Below are 14,621 nucleotides of genomic sequence, written 5' to 3'. Positions count from 1 at the left end.
ACATTGCATGCCTTTTTTTATTTCTTGGCATTCCTTCATAAATACAAATTAGCACTTGTCATTACAAGCTTTCAGTAGTACACAGGCAATTCAAGAACTTTGCCTTTAGTCTCAGTCACCTTTGGAGCTCAACCTAACAAGTATGAAGTAACATACAGCCTCCAAGAAGAAAGGAATATTTTAAAGAAAAAAAGTCCTTAGTCCAGTCTTTGTGTTTAAATTTAACAGCGTGTTTGAGATAGGGGTTATCTTAAGAAAAATATAGATTTACATCTTAAAAATGTAAACTTTAAAAAGTTTTGAATTGCAAGTAAAAGGCAATAGTGATAGACAGTTTCAGGAAGGTGCAAGATGACAAGCTGCTGTCCTTACTCTGTCTTCTCCCTTCCCTTCCCTTTCTTTGATGTTATCTATCCTTTCTTCTCTAACATTTAGTTTTATGTTATTTTGCCCCCTCTTCTAACTCTCATTTGCAACTGGACACAACCCTAGCTAAATAACATCTGGGAATTTTAAATATAGGTGTGTATTTGTACACACACACACACATGCGCGCGCGCACACACACCTGCATTCCATGTCTCCAAACTACTGGGATTTTACCCTTGTTTTTCTCATCCCAGTTCTACAATACCTGTATCTATGTCAGGAATTTTTTATTTTCTCTCTGCTTTACCTTTTGATCTGCCTGCTTGTACTGAGACCAGGACTTTATCAATTCCATTCTTCATGATTAAGGTAGATTCCTACTGGGAAGAATTTATAAATGCTATATTTAACCAAAACACCTTCCCTACCCAGCTGTGCCATTTGCTAGCTGGGGAAGTAGTTAAAGCTCTAAGCCTCCACTTTTCATAGCTAAAAACTAGGAATAATAGTGCCCACTTCTTAAATTTGTTTCTAAAAATTAATTGGGACAGTGTATAAAATGTAGTGATTAGGGGCGCCTGGGTGGCTCAGTCAGTTAAGCGTCCGACTTCAGCTCAGGTCATGATCTCACGTTTTGTGGGTTCGAGCCTTGCATCCGGCTCTGTGCTGACAGCTCGGAGCCTGGAGCCTGCTTCGGATTCTGTGTCTCCCCTCTCCCTGCCCTTCTCCTGCTCATGTTCTGTTTCTCTCTGTCTCTCAATAATAAATTAAAAAACGTTAAAAAAATTTTTAAAAATGTAGTGATTAGTACATAGTTCCTATCAAATGTCAGTTATTTTTTATAATCATCACTTTCATCATTACCATTGAAAATTTGAGAAAATCCCAATTTAATGAGCAAACCCAGCTCTCATCAAGTTCTTTTTGCTCTCCACCTCTTTGAGATTTTTTTTTTCATTCTTTTGCCCATTCATATAAAATTTGTTCTTTAAGTCTATGGTTCCCAAACTGTGTGCCAAGGTGCCACAGAGTCTCTCTGAGATACCTTAAGTTTTCAAGAGAAACAGAAACTATCAGCTCATGATCATACTCTCTTCCTTTCAATGGCATATTCTCTTTTCAAAGCTCAGAATTTACTAGTCACTATCTTAAAAGTCAAGTACAGTGAAAAAAACCATTGTGGATGGAAGTCTTCAACCTGAATCCACGTTCTGAGGAGTTGTGCATTGTCTACAATGTGCACACATTCCACCATGATTTTGGTTCTTAAGAAAGTAAGAAAAATATTGTTTTATTCTTTCAATTTGTATATATTAATTTTCAAACCACTGCTAAGTTGGTAAGACATATAAGGTACTAAGATGCTTGGAACTAATACTCAAACAAAACTCAGGTGTTTTATTTTAGGGGTTCTTAGAAAAAAAATTACTGTAGGTGTCATGAACCAAGAAGACTTGGGATCTCCATTGGAAGTGATTCTTAATCCTGGTTGCTTATTAGTATCATATAGAATAACTACATACATGTTTAACCTCACCAGAGGATCCTGCTATTCCTGATGACTGAGAACTACTACTGTAAAGAGTCTGTTTACTAGATGACAAAACTAGAGAAAAGAAAAACTTCCAGAAATAAGTCCTCATTCTAAGGCCAAGTCCATCAAGATTATATTTTCATGAGCTCTTAAAATGAACTTTTTCCCATTGTTTTCTCTCAAATTCCCCACTTCTTTTTTACTGCATTTGTCTATATTAAAGATCAGTGCTATGTTAAAATTGACTTTAAGGAAAAGGCAACTCCTTTAGAACAGAAATTCTCAAAGTTTAATAATCTTTCTCCAGAGAAATGTAGTAATATGATTATTTCAAGGGCCTTTTTTCTCAGAGATTCTGAGGCAGCTGGTATTAGATATAGGTATTAAATACATTAGGAAGTCTATAGTAGAAAAAACAAGGAAGCAATGACCAAGAGCTCCCCAAAAACTTGAAAATAAGAAGTACTTCTGGAAAGTAAATCATAGTATCAATATGTGATAGATAAGAATGAAACTTAAAACATTTTAAGTTTCAAAAGATTAGGATATGATTATAATCTTAAATGTTTAGTATATTTAAAGAAAATATCCTTCAGGGGAGCCTGGCTGGCTCAGTCAGTAGAACATGCAACTAGTGATCTCAGGATCATGAGTTCAACCTCATGTTGGGTGCAGAAATTACTTAAATAAATAAAACTTAAAAAAAATAATCAGGGAGGAAAAAAAAAAGAAAATATCCCTAAGAAGAATAGTTTTTCAAGAGTGAATGCTTATAAAGTAGTATCTAGGAAATTGACAGTGCATTGGTGTGACAAAGCTGGCTGGTGCTGGCTTGTGAGAGCTGAGTTGTGTGCATCTCTTCCCACCTGTGCACTTAGTGATATTGGTAGCTTGAACTTGGCCATGGTGATGATATGTACACCATAGAGGTTGACAAACACTACAAATTTAGATGGTTTTTCCTTTAGAGTTGGTTTGTTAAACATTTATCAGTACCCTGGATATTGAGAAAACCTACCAAATATGATAGAGAAAAGAAATACCCCCAACAAGAGGATAGGAGTATAATATCTACCTAGCACATCTATTTTTGCCGTGGAGAAAGGTAAAAATTTATACATAAAAACATGAAAATCTTCAGTATTCACATCCTAAAAGAATTCCTCTTCCTCTGTTTTCAAATTCTGACAATTTAGCTTCACATGCAAATTTCTTTTTAAAAGAATGTTACACTGGGTCACCTGATATCTCCTTGTCTGATGGAGACACTCCTCAGTGTAAATGAATAAACTGCTCTTCTAATTTATACTACAGTGAGAATTTAATAATCATTATTATTAATTTAAATCCAAGAAATCTTCAGCACTGACAATATTTTCTACAGAGTAACTCAGTGGTCAGGACTGTCATATAATGTTACCTTATAACCAACAGTTAGTTGGCCTTCTCTGAAGACACAGTTTTGCTTCAGAAGCAATCTACTAGGATGATTAGAGATAGCAGTGCTTCCTCAGACTAGACTTCCTCAGACTTGTTCCAGACAAATTTTACAAAAAGTTGTTGAAATTAATAATGTCACAAGGTTTTTTTTTTTTACCATGTAATAATATTCACATCAGTTAAATTCATATTTAAGAGTCCTCTGCTCTCTTTTTAAAAAAGATTTTATATTTATTCATTTTTGAAAGACAGAGGGAGACAGAGCACAAGCAGGGGTGGGGTGGAGAGAGAGGGGGACACAGAATCCAAAGCAGGCTCCAGGTTATCAGCAGAGAGCCTGACGCAGGGCTTGAACTCACAAACTGTGAGATCATGACCTGAACCAAAGTCAAATGCTCAACTGACTGAGCCACCCAGGGGGCCCAATTCATCTGCTCTCTTTATGGCTACCTTGAGGTCCTTGCAGGTGAAAGGAACAAAGGTATAGGGCTTCCACCCTCTACTCTGTGCCAGTAAAAACACAGTCAGCAGAAATCAAACTCCATACAAGCTCAAATCTTCAAAGTGCTAAAACCTTACTGATTGATTACTTATAAATCTAGATATTTGAATTTATAAGATCAGCATTTGAAATATTTTTGGTACAAAATATTTACCCTAAAGGAACAAAACAACATCATTTGTCTACTTATTATTTCAACCTAGGGGTTCTACTGATTTAGTAAAGAAATTTGAAGGTAAAACTCCCTTGATGACTATCAGATTTATCATGTTCATTAGAAGAGATTACTACTAAAGATTTTTTTTAGAAGAAAACCCATTATAAATTGGAGCTTCATAATAATGTATGGTTATGTTTCCAAAGATGACCTCTGGCATGTATCTATAGATCCATACGGATGGTTTCTCAGGTCTAATGATTTACCGTCATTGAGACAAATGAAAAAATAATCTTGTAAAATTATAATTACTTACTACTTTTTAATCTAGATAGGTTTTTAATGATAATGCCTTATGAAGCTATATTCTTCTGTTCTAATACACTATTTTCAAGACAACCTACTTCAATAGCAAACGAACAAAAATGATTAGTGAGATTAGGAAAGATACATAGAGCGTCTAAATAAATGGAGCATTTTCATGAAAACTATTAAATTGATGAATTAGATTAAAATGTCACTACCATTAAACTCTGTTTAATACATGTCAAATAAATACTTTAGCAGTGTTCTATAACCTTCATGACTGTTACTGTATCTGTTAGGGAAGGCATTACCAATTGTTTTTGCATTTTATTTGTTTTACCTAATACAAAGATTTAATTTCTTTATGAGATTATAATTTTTGAACACTATTGGGCTTCAGTGGGAAAACTTTGAGACCAAGTTAAAATTTTTTCTAATTTCCTACCCAAATCTATATGTTATTGGCCTATTATTATTAGCACTTGGTGGGATAAGCACTAGGTGTTGTATGTAAGCGATGAATCGGGAATCTACCCTCAAAACCGAAAGCACACTGTACACATTGTATGTTAGCCAACTTGACAATAAAGTATATTAGAAAAATTTTCCTGCCAAAATCTATATATTATTGGCCTTTTATAGATCCTTTGAAGACACATACACACATAAATACATCTTAGGATGTTTTTTTTAGCACTGTAGAAAAAGGATATGAGTGTACAATATCTTAAATCTACACAATATTCAGTCCAGGTAGAAGCATTTGATTCTCAGAGCGTCAAGCAAATAGAGATGATTCCGCTCACTGGGCCAGAGCTAAAGCCTCAGCTAGGTTTTTCAGTAGTGGAAGAGTAGATACAGGAAGAGAGCCATCTGCTTTAAAGGCTAATGGAATGTCTGTTCCAGTAGAAATAGCTTACAGGTTGTTGTTCGAACTGCAGAATGTAAAGATGAAGTAGTCCGTGTTCCTGAGAGTATGGGATACCAACCTACATCCAGAGTTAACATCTGAGTGATGGGCATGAAAATCTCCTGCTATACTTTTGGGTTTGTCTAATCTTCCCTTAATTCTGCCAGTTTTTCCTTCATATACTTTGAAGTTCCACTATGAGTGGTCTACACGTGTATGATTTTTATTTCTTCCTCAAATTGACTCTGCTGTCATTATGAAATTTTCCATCTTATCTCTGTAACATTTCTTGTCCTGAGACCTGCTATTTCTTACATTTCTATGGCTCCATTATATTTCTTAATTATATATTTGATTAGAATATCTTCTTCCAACTTTCATATTCAATCTGCCTGTGTATTTGTATCTAAAGTACAACTCTTATCGATAGCATATTCATGACCCTCCCCATCAATGTGATGATTCTTCCTTTTAATTGGAAATTTTTATTATTTTATTGTTTGATTTCCATATTTATTTTTATTTCTTTTTATACCTTTATTCTGCTCTTCTGTTTTTATTTTCTTTCAGGTTAATGAAATATATTTTAATATTCTATTTATTCCTCTGTTGGCTATTTAGGCATAATTCTTTATGCTCTTTGAGTACTTGTTTGAGAGATTACAATATGCATTCTTACAATGTCACAGTCTATATATAATTTATATTCTAATACTTTAAGTAAGTGGTAAGCAATTTATAACAGTATAATTTCATTAAATCTCTCATTGTTTGTTACTATTGTCATTTATTTTACTTCTGTATGTCTTATAAATTACAGAAAGAATTTTTTTGTCTAAAACTGTCAGTTCCTTATTAAAGAAATTAAGATAGGAAACACAAAGTAGTCTTTTCTATTTACTTATATATTTACCATTTCCAATGGCTCTTCATTCTTTTAGATGAATTCAGTCTTTAAAATTCGGTGTTTAAAATTTATAATCTTGCCTATAATCTTGACTATAACTTTTTTATTGTATTTTGGACTTCACAGTGATAGATTATTTGGGGTCTCAATTATTTGAACTTCATTTATGAATCTTGACTTTTATTCTTATGAGGCACTAAAGTATGAGACAATCCTCTTGATCCTGTCAGGGTTTATGTATTTCCTCATAGGGTTATTCTATGTTGGTTTAAGTCTCAGTCCTACATATGATTTGTTCCTTAACCCTATGACATGGCCTTTCTGGGGTCTCCACTAACTGTTCAAGGTTGTTGTAAAGTTTATGTACTATAATTGGGTCAAAACTCCAAGATCTAGTCACACAAACAACGACTCCCCTTCAATGCTCAGTCTTGTATCACTTGCTCTTTATTTTACTTCATAGAATGTTGCCATGTACATGTTTAGCCCAGCCCTCAGGTAAGGAACTAGCCTCTAACCAACATCATGAAACTTTATTTGTGCTCCACATACTATAAATTTCTCCCCCAAACAAGCTACATTGTATATGAGGCTCACCTCATGTATTTCCTTCATTCAAAAATTACAGTTTTTATTGCTTATTGTCCAGTGCTTGAAAGTAATTGTGTCATATATTTTGTCCAGCCACATTAGTGTTTAAGTGGGAAGATAACTCCAGTATCTACTACTTGTTACATCATGGGTTCAACTTAACTTTAAAGCCAAGTAATACTGAATTCAAAATAAACATATTACAGACTCTTAAAAAATACAGAAAAATAGAACATTCTTTAAAGTCTGCCATCAAATTTTAAAATAAATATAAATTAAAATCACATATAAAAATAAAAAATACATCAATCGGATGGTGCAGATATTGATTTAGTGAAAGTCATTGAAATTTTACAAACTAACAAATAGGTTTTGAGTAATGGACGTTTTGACATTATTGTGTCTTGCATGTTGTTTCTAATCTTGGTTAAATAAAATTTAAAATCTATTTTAGTGACATTGTAGTGGAAAGTAAATTACCATCCAACTGAATTAAGGACACAGAGTCAAAAACACGTACTAGAAATCAGATGATCACCATTACTGAGCACTAAAAATGATAATATTTTTTTCCACGTCATTATGTTGTAGAATTAGAAAGAAACCTGTGTGATATAGTAAACAAGGCACACTCTCATCCCTGAACTTGTCAGGAAACATTAAAACCAAAGGAAAAGACTAGACAATAGAGAAGAAAGTTAGGTAGAATTGTATGTTTGAATAAAAATCAAAGTTTCGACTTATTAGAGAATGATTATTGATCACAGATATTATTTTGGATATATTACCAAAATGTGTGAAGAGATTATATCCAGGATGATTAGCTCTCCCCAGTGTTCAATGAGGACTATTTATATATCTTTTTAAAAAATTATATTTAAAGCTAGGCTAATAAAATATTTCACAGTACATTGAATGACACAGTAAATGTTATAAATGGTTGAGAGAAATTAAATTGCAACTTTTTGAAATAGCACCAATCTGACCAGGGTACTTCAAATAGGCACAAATAAAAACTCAATAAAGGCACACATCTATAAGAATGAGAAACAAAATGAAACACAATGGTACTGAAAACACACAGAAGTGAATACTAAGCCTGTAATAAAATCATGGTTTACATTTTAATGAAAGAAAAAAGTTCATATATAAATTGAGTAATCAAATAAATAAAATGGTGGGGGGGAGTAAGTTAAGACTGACAAGTAATTTCTTTTGCCAGCTTCTTATACTTTACTCACACTGATAAAATTAATGATTCTGTTGAGACATTATTCTCCACCTTAGAAACCACAGGAATTTTTTAATGACAATTTAAGTATCTGACACAGAAAAAGGAAGATAAACTATATCAACAGTAAATAACTATCTTCTTAATTTTTTAATATGTATTTTCACTGAAATAAGGCAAAAATAACCATTGTTGTAAGGAAATGAATGCATTTTGACAGACTTGTATATAAGTATTACTTTGTTGAAGATAAGAACTTTTGTTTGTTTTTCATATGGAAATGGATTTCTACCATAAAGATGTGGGGAGAGGAAGTAAATGTTAAATCCTGAAAGCAAAAAAAAGAGGATTGGGAAAATACTGCATATATAAGCACACTGTTGGGGGCCAAGGGCAGGTGGACCCAAGATGGGCCACTTTGGCACCAAGATTATTTTGAGTTAAAAGCAATCAAAACCCAGCAGATTTATAAAAAGTTCTTTGCCTTTCCCACAACTACTTAAAAGAATTAAGAATATTGCTCCAGGAAAAGAGCTATCACCATAGATAACTACACTATGATATGAAATAGGTATGCTGAACAGAGAGGAATCTAACAAAGCCACTTTGATGAAAGTCCTCTCTATCCCATTGTTTTTTAATGACCCAGCAAACATTTGTTTACCAAATATTTATTCCTTTTCATCTTCTTATGAATTTCATTCTTTTACTCTGAAGACCCAGACCCAACTACTTTTTCCTTAGTTCAGGATGATGTATATATCTTATTTTCCTTGATTGTCCCCATATGCATGCTATTAAATTTGATTTTCTCCTGTTAATCAATCTCATGTCAATTTGACTCTTAGTCTGGTTAGTAGGACCTTGAAAGGAATTCTTGTTCCCTAACAATACAAATACACAAAAGGAGTTCTACACATATAAAAATGAATTAGATATATTTAAAATGGTAATATTAAACAGATCTATAAAGACTTCAGGTAGTTGAATATATAAAAAAAGATCATGCACCATTTCTTATATGAACTGTCGTTAAGACCAATATAAAATTCAATGTCATGAGCAAGAGTAACTTGAGAAAGCAAGATGACTGAAGGGAAATAGAAAACTTAAATCAGTGAATACACCACTACAAAAGATAAATAAATCCAGTTGTTAGGGAAGTAAGTAGAGAATAAGATATTTATCAAAGGGAGGGAAAAAAAAATCTCCATCACAAATATATGAAGTAGAGCAAAAATATAGAAACTTACAAATTAGCAATGAAAAGAATGCATCCTATTAAGAAACTAAATTTAAGCAACTAAATTTAAAGAGCTAATTGGCTTTATTAAATAAATGCAGCAATAATCCATCTAGTAAGTGGAGGGGAGCTCCAAAGAGTTGTACAAAATGGAGGGTTTTTATAGAAGGGAGGGTGGGGCAAGAAAATTATTAACAAAAGAAAAGGATTGTTTCCAGAAAAGTTGCTTTTGTTTAGAGGGAAAGAGCAGGGTGTGTTAGTGTGTAGATTACTTCATCTTCCTTTAGGGGATAGAGAGGGCCCACAAAACAGACTCATTGGTGTTAATCAGAAAATTCTGATTAACTAATATAGTTAGCTAACATACAGGGTATATGGTGTGCTCTTGGCTTTGGGAATAGATTCCCGTGATTCATCACTTACATAAAACACCCAGTGCTCATCCCAACAAGTACCCTCCTCAATGACCACCACTCATTTTCCCCTCACCCCATCCCCCCCCCCGACTCCCTTCCACTCTCAGTTTGTTCTCTGTATTTAAAAGTACCTTATGGTTTGCCTCCCTCTCTGTTTGTAACTATATATATATATTTTTCTTTCCCTTCCCCCATGGTCTTCTGTTAAGTTTCTCAACATTCACATATGAATGAAAACACACAATATCTGTCTTTCTCTGACTGACTTGTTTCACTTAGCATAATACTTTCCAGTTCCATCCACGTTGTTGCAAATGGCAAGATTTCATTCTTTTTCATTGCTCAGTAGTATTCCAAAGATATAGATATAGATATAGATATAGATATAGATATAGATATAGATATAGATATAGACCACACCTTCTTTACCCATTCATCAGTTGATGGATTTTGGGCTCTTGCCATAATTTGGCTATTGTTGATAGCATTGTTATAAACAGTGGGGTATATGTGCCCCTATGAATCAGCACTCCTGTATCTTTTGGATACGTTCCTAGTAATGCTATTGTTGGGTCATAGGGTAGTTCTATTTTTAATTTTTTCAGGAACCTCCACACTGTTCCAGAGTGACTGTACCAATTTGCATTCCCACTGACAATGCAAGAGGGTTCCTGTTTCTCCACATACTCACCAACATCTGTTGTTTTCTCAGTTGCTAATTTTAACCACTTTGGTGTGAGGTGATAACCCAATGTAGTTTTGATTTGTATTGCCCTGATTAGGAGCGATATTAATCACATTTTCATGTGTCTGTTAGCCATTTGGAAGTCTTCTCTGGAAAAATGTATATACACATTCAATGCAATCCTAATCAAAATAGTACCAGCATTCTTCTCAGAGCTAGAACAAACAATTCTAAAATTTATATGGAAACACAAAAGACCCCAAATAGCCAAAGCAATGTTGAAAAAGAAAACCAAAGCTGGAGATAATTCTTGACTGATGGGTTGAGACTACTTTTTCGGGGGAGGTTGAACCGCATTTAGATTAGGTATTAAACCACTATTTAGGGATTTGTCTTAAGTGATGCCATTTGGGGTCAATGGGTTTATTTTTAATAATCTAGATGGGTAAATAAAGGATTCAAAAGCTCAATGGGAGAAAAACAAGAGGGATGCAAACTTTAGGATTGCATGTTTAAGAAGTTTGTATAAAATTATTATGTTAGGGGCGACTGGATGGCTGTCTGTTGAGCATTTGACTCCAGCTCAGGTAATGATCTCATGGTTCATGGGTTCGAGTCCCACATTGGGCTCACTGCTGTCAGTGCAGAGCCTGCTTTGGATCCTCTGTCCCCGCCCCCTCTCTGCCCTTCCCCGATTGCTCTCTCCCTCTCAAAAATAAATAAAACATTAAAAAACATTAAAAAATTATTACTGTAATGTTAGTAGCAGTATAATTGTAAGTACACAAATGCATGTACTTGCCTTCAGATAGCCAGCTTAAGAAAATTGCCTAAAATATTTCTGTCCTAATTTTTATAATTCTACCCTACGGCGATCAAGTTTTCATAGACGAAGGACTTAATGGTGACTTGCATCAAATTATCAAGGGATTTTTTTCTTTACGCTATCTCTAAAATAATCAAAATAATCAATGTTTCCATAGATCAAATCCCATAACATATAGAACATTAGAAGACCAAGAACTTCATTTAATTCAAGGCCATTCTGCTCATTCATACAAGCTTAGAACAATTCTCTCTTTTTTTTGACATTTAAGAATACAGAAGTATAAAGACAAGCTTCAAAAATATTAAATTATTTATATATTATTAATAGTGTTAATAATTAACTTTAACAAAAAGGATGTTAGCTTATCCCATTGTCTTTTTAGCAATGTTATATTAATAACCATAGAGTACTTAGTGAATAATTTTAATGAGAATTTAAAAATATTAGCTTTTAAATGAAATGCAGATTTCTAGCCAGGCTTCTGGATGACTCAATTTATAACAATGTTACTTTTTACTAAATTAATAAAAAATTCAATGAAATTGCCATCCATATCTAAATAAGAAAGGTGTTCTTTAAACAACTTGACAAATATGTCATATGAAAAACTCACAAATAGTGACAATTTTAGGAGAGAAGAACCAGTTAAATTATTATGTTTTACCATATATCAAAATGTATTTCATGAGTGCAAAACAAAATATTTCAGGAAGCTAAACACTGAGAGCTACTTTTCTCCAACAGGCCTGAACGGCAAGATATGCTAAGAGAAGTTTTAGGCTGAAGTAAAATGGTATGTGTTAAAAAGCCTCGGAAGAAAGGAAAAGAGAACACAAGAAAGGAAAGATACAGAGGAATGTTTCATAGCAATAAATATGTATTTATATCTATTAATATTATTTTAATGTTAAGTATTTAAAATTCTTGGAAAGAAAAAAAAATAATGATGTTATAACAATGTGTGATGACTACCCCATCAGTCTGGGTCTATGGGTGACTGTAATGAACACTATAGACATGTAGCATAAGTGAGAAATGGGCTATTTTCTTTAAGACAGTGAGGTAAACATATTACAAAATGTGTTTAGTTGAGAAAATACCATATCTACTTATATTAGATTAATATGCTAAAGGAAAATTGCAAAATGTTCAGAAATGTAACCAACTATCTATAAGAAATTGAAATTCAAAGCAAAACACATTAGTACAACAAATCATTGGGGGCAAATGTTGACTATAATATATGGTCTGGATATAATTGTTCATCTGAGTGGGAAAAAAGTCTTAGAGCATACACCATACAAACATCCCAAATGAAGTAAAAGTTTAAATATAAAAATCAAAACACTGAAGTATTTAGAAGAAAATACAGCATAGTTTATGCTATAAATTTCTTAGCAAGACACAAAAGGCACATCTTATCAAGTAAAAGTTCAATTTGGTTTCAGTAAAATTTTATTTTTAAAATTTTTTTTTCACGTTTATTTATTTTTGAGACAGAGAGAGACACAGCATGAACGGGGGAGGGGCAGAGAGAGAGGGAGACACAGAATCGGAAGCATGCTCCAGGCTTTGAGCCATCAGCCCAGAGTCCGATGCGGGGCTCGAACTCGCGGACCGCGAGATCGTGACCTGAGCTGAAGTCGGACGCTTAACCGACTGAGCCACCCAGGCGCCCCAGGTTTCAGTAAAATTTTAAATTTTATTTTAAAAATAGTGCTAGGGCACCTGGGTGGCTCAGTCGGTTAAGCGTCCGACTTTGTCTCAGGTCATTATCTTGTGGTTCGCGGGTTCGAGCCCTGCACTGGGCTCTGTGCTGACAGCTCAGAGCCTGGAGCCTGCTTCAGATTCTGTGTCTCCCTCTCTCTCTGCCCCTCCCCCATTGCACTCTGTCTCTCTCTTTCTCAAAATAATAAGCATTAAAAAAATTTTTTTAATAGTGCTATAAACCAAAAATGCATGCCACAGATCAGAAGACTATATTTGCAATGTGTATAACTACAGAGTAATATCCATAATATATTAAGGATTATTACTAATCAATAAAGGAAAAACAATAAAATAGAACAATGGGCAAAGTTAAAAAAAATCACAGAACTTAAATGGAAAGTACACACTTAAAACATGTTCAAACTTCACTAGTTATCAGGGAAATGTAAATTAAACAATCGTGAGATACCATTTACTAGCTGTCAGGCAAAAGTTAAAAGTCTGAGAGTAACAAGTTCTGGTACACTGTAGAGCAACAGTAAATCTCAGACATTGTTCAAGGAAGCATTACTCTTTAAGTGCAAGGACTTGAAGGAGTAATTTGCCAGGGCACCTGGGTGGCTCAGTTGGCTAAGCATCCGACTTCAGCTCAGGTCATGATCCCCCAGTCCATGGGTTTGAGCCTCATGTCAGGCTCTGTGCTGAGAGCTCAGAGCCTGGAACCTGCTACGGATTCTGTGTCTCCCTCTCTCTCTGCCCCTCCCCCACTCACGCTCTGTCTCTCTCTCTCTCCAAAATAATAAATATTAAAAAGAAAAAAATTAAAGAGTCATTTGTCACTACCTCATTAAGATGAATGTGTGTATTGCTCATACCCCAGGAATCCTACTGCTCAGTAAATATCCTATACTTTTGTTCCTAAAGAAACCTTTGCTCATATGCACAGTCATAACAGAAATATGTTCACTGTAACATCATCTATAATAAGAAAACATAAAAACTCTGACATTTTCATGGACAAGAAAATGGGGAAATTATTCGCAGTATAGTCATATAATTGTATAATTTATATAAATTATAAATATATATAAATATAAAGTGGAAGTATCAGCATAAAAATTAATATGTTTTGTTCATAAAAAAGAAATTTCCTAATAGCCAACATATGGAAATAACCTAAGAGTCTACTGGTAGATGAATGTATATAGAAGAAGTGTCTTATGTGCAATGGAATATTACTTAGCCATAGAAAAGAACAAAATTATGCCACTGGTGACAGTACAACACAGACGGACCTAGAGGGCATTATGCTAGGTGATATAAGTCAGACAAAAAAAAATACCACATGATGCCACTGACATGTGGAATGTAAGAAACAAAACAAATGAACAAACAAACAACAGAAATAGACTCAAACACAGAAACCAAACTGGTGGCTGCCAAAGGGGATTGGAGTGGGGGATAGGCAAAATAGGTAAAGGGGATTTAAGAGGCACAAACTTCCAGTTATAAAAATACATAAGGCATGGAGAGGAAAAATACAGCATAGGGAATATAATCAGTAATACTGTATTAACTTTGTGTGGTGATAGATGGTAACTAACATGTTTACCATGGTGAGCATTCTATAATGTATATAATGTTGTACATCTAAAACTCATACATTGTATACCAACTATATTTCAGTTATAAACAAGGAATTTGACCAAGATAAAGTTTCATACCTTATTTACAAAATTTAAACTCATGCAAACAATGCTGTCACCTGCTTACAGATACGTTTCTATATTT

This window comes from Panthera leo, chromosome A2, assembly GCF_018350215.1.
Source record: "Panthera leo isolate Ple1 chromosome A2, P.leo_Ple1_pat1.1, whole genome shotgun sequence".
In the NCBI taxonomy this organism is placed as follows: domain Eukaryota; kingdom Metazoa; phylum Chordata; class Mammalia; order Carnivora; family Felidae; genus Panthera; species Panthera leo.
The sequence above is the reverse complement of the archived record's forward strand: the minus strand, read 5'-3'. Positions refer to the sequence as shown.